This window comes from Mauremys reevesii, linkage group 4 (genome assembly GCF_016161935.1).
Source record: "Mauremys reevesii isolate NIE-2019 linkage group 4, ASM1616193v1, whole genome shotgun sequence".
NCBI classification, from domain to species: domain Eukaryota; kingdom Metazoa; phylum Chordata; order Testudines; family Geoemydidae; genus Mauremys; species Mauremys reevesii.
Genome location: NC_052626.1, coordinates 52,705,528 through 52,708,667, shown reverse-complemented (window position 1 = coordinate 52,708,667; position 3,140 = coordinate 52,705,528). Strand labels below are relative to the sequence as shown.

The 3,140-nt window shown below is 43.0% G+C and overlaps 1 long non-coding RNA gene across 1 annotated transcript; it reads left to right on the top strand.

The window, feature by feature from the left end:
• Window positions 1–334: 334 nt before the first annotated feature.
• On the top strand, window positions 335–2,202 carry LOC120405098. Its single transcript, XR_005598359.1, has 3 exons — window positions 335–394; window positions 822–903; window positions 1,640–2,202. It is a non-coding gene; the product is annotated as an uncharacterized LOC120405098 (long non-coding RNA).
• The last annotated feature ends 938 nt before the right edge of the window (window positions 2,203–3,140 follow it).

The following is a 3,140-nucleotide window of genomic DNA, read 5'->3' as shown; positions in this document are numbered from 1 at the left end:
TTAATGTCCCTTGCTGGTGCCCAGCCAGCCAGCAGACACTGGAGGAAAAAGGAGGAGGCAGCAGCAAGCTGCTTCTTGGCTGTGCCAGCAGCCAGCTGCCGTCTGGCTGTGCCAGCAGGGAGATGATTGGAGACAATGAGATTCAGTTGGGTCAGTCTGCCAGATCTGGATAAGTTATGCACATAAACAAGGTCACCCATCTGTGGTGGGGTGTCCACCCCACACAAGGCAAAGCAGGGTAAATTAGGACAAATAACCTTAGAGGCTGCACCTGGAGAAGAGCCAGGGCTTGATAAAGGCTAATTGAGGAAGCTCAGAAAGGAAGCAGGTTGGGCCTGTATGAAGATGAAAAAAAGAAAGGAGTTTTGCGGGAAGTAGTCTGCAGTCACTGGCTGTAAGAAGTATGGTTTGTTTGGGGCTACAGAGTCTGGCAAGAAGTCAGAGAGGGGAATTAGTCTATCATTGCTCTCTAGGAGGAGGGAGTTTGGCACCAGAAGAGGGGTGGTGAAGATAGAGAAGGGAAATAGGAAGGAGTCCAGGAAAATAGGAACAGGGTCTGGGAGCAAGCAGACCATAGTTGCTAGACTTTGGGTCCCTGGGCTGAAACCTGGAGTAGTGAGTGTGCCTGGGTTCCCCTACCAGTGGTTGGAGAAGTGGTGCAGGACCTGGCAGTGGAGCAGAAAATTATCTGGAACAGCATGCGGACAGCTGAGCCAGTGAGATATTGATACCCCAGAAGGGAAGAACTACATAGTGACCTGGTCGGTGGGCTGATTGCTGAGAGGGAGACTGTTCACACCACATCCTTCTTCACTCTCTAGAGCTCACAACCTGTTGAAGAAGGTGTGTCCGACCCCTGAGTGGAGCTAATTTCCAGACCCAGCCACAAGAAGGTGCCCAACAGTGAGTGAACTCTGTAACACCATCTCACTGAATTGTGAATGGGGCTGTTCTAGTGCTGGTCTAGTCTGGTCACTGCTGGTCCATTTCCCTTCCAGATAGGCAGAGAGAGAAAAAAGGAGTTTTCTTTGGGAAAAGGAAGATGCTGTTACCAGTTTCCCCTATGCTAGGGCTATCTAGAATCCATAGGAGACAGACTGTCCCTTTTCTTCCCCTGGAATTTCCTAGGGGCCAAGTAGGTGGGAAAACATGTGTAGACCCTCTACACAGCTCAACTGTGTGTGCGCACAGTGTACATATGTGAACAGTGTTAGCCTTGCTGTATGCCTGCATAGGCACCTGGACACCTTTCAGATACGTTTTCCCTCCTTCCTTGTTGATTTCTCGCAGCCTTAGTGCTGGGTGAAGTTTTCTTGACAAATTGGCAAATGTACCAATTTGCATTTTTCGGGCACCAAAATCATTCATGGATTTGGGTCAAACTTAGAAAATAGTTTCATTTGAAAAAAAAGGGGGGAAATGAACTAGTCAAAACAATTGATGCTAACAATTTCAAAATGAAATGTTTTGACTTTTTTGATTCAAAATGCCATTTTGTTTAGAAATTTAACTATGTTTTTTAAAACCATCACAATAGGGTGAAAAACACTTGAAAGTGACCCAGAATGAAACAGACTTCTTTATTCTTTTGATTGGGGTATAAGATTTGATGCCAAAATGATTTTTTTTTTCATTTCAGTGAGGAAAAACTGGGAAAAAAATGAATGTTGGATCAAACTGAACTGACTCCTCCCCCCCACACCGAAACAAAAAATCATTTCGCTCAGGTCTACCTGTATGCAGATAATATGGTATTGCATCATTACATGACATCAACACTCATTATGATATACAACCACCAAAGTCTTACTCCCCCACCCCTAATTTGGTCTGTTTTAAGCCCTGATTGTGGGGCCTAATTCTGATTTCACACACACCAGTATAAACCAGGAGTAACTTCCCTGAAGTCACTGGAATTAAATAGCTGTCAAATGGGTGCAAGAAATCAGAATCAGCCCCATAGTGGTCCCTCAGTGTTCAGGGTCTGTGCTGAGTAAGGAGGACATTTGGAAGGTATGGACCCAGTTTGGCACATATTCAGTCTTGGCCCATGTTGCCTCTAGATCATGTTTGTGTTTGTACCATTGTTGTTCCCTGAACTTAAAGCAGTTTGTTCATCCTGACAATCCAGTGTGATATTCAGCAGCTTTTGTTAGATTTGCCGTAAAAAGGAACTTAAAGCATTTTTAGGGTTGAACTCCATCCCCCACACGGGCTCAATTCTACACCTACAAAGACAATGGGAATTTTGAAACTGACTTTCATGGGAGCAGAGTTCATCCCTAGTGCTGATCATGTGCTCTGTTTTAAATCTCTAGTGAACGGCTTGCTGCAATTTCATTCCTCATAACAGTCTATCTCTGATGCAATGCAGTACCGATATGTGCTGCCATCTAGTGCCCAGAGAGAAAATGCATGCAGCTGAGTTGATAATGTTAGATGAGCACTGCAGGTGACCTTGCTATCTGCACCTACCTCCTTCTGTTTTACTTTGCAATCAGCTCTGCTGAAGCTTGCTTTCTAGAAGAGAATATATCGTTAGTGACAGAAATGTGTACAAAGGGCTAACCCCCCCCCCCACAAAAACAATTGGTAAACAAGGCTACATGCAGCAGCCAGAGGGAAAATACAACCGATTAAAGTTGTAGCTATCTTGCTGTTTGAAGTAATCAGCACAAGGGCAGTGCTGAACCAGAATAAATGTAAGAAGGGATACAACTGGAGATTTTGATGACCTTGAAAGGTGCCCAGGGCTGGGGGAGTGGAGATAGAAAAGCTTACAGAATGGTTTAGTGTTGGAGATGGTAGAATAATATTTTTCTAAATGTTTTGATACATTCCCCAATTTAAAAAATGATTCCATGAATAAATATACATATAGTTTTTTTTGTTTTTAAAGGAAACAAACAAAAAAAGCACAGTATTTGTCAACCAACCAACCAAAAAAACCCCAAACAAACAAAAAAACAAACCTGAAAGCAAACCCAGAATAACATTAAATGTAAACAATTCACCAAAACCCTCAATAACCAACCACACTCATCTTGGACAGTTTCCAAAATAAGTATATATATTGCACAATAGTTGTGAACTTTCAATAAAATTCTCCCAAAGAATATCATATGTTGGCATAAAAATAT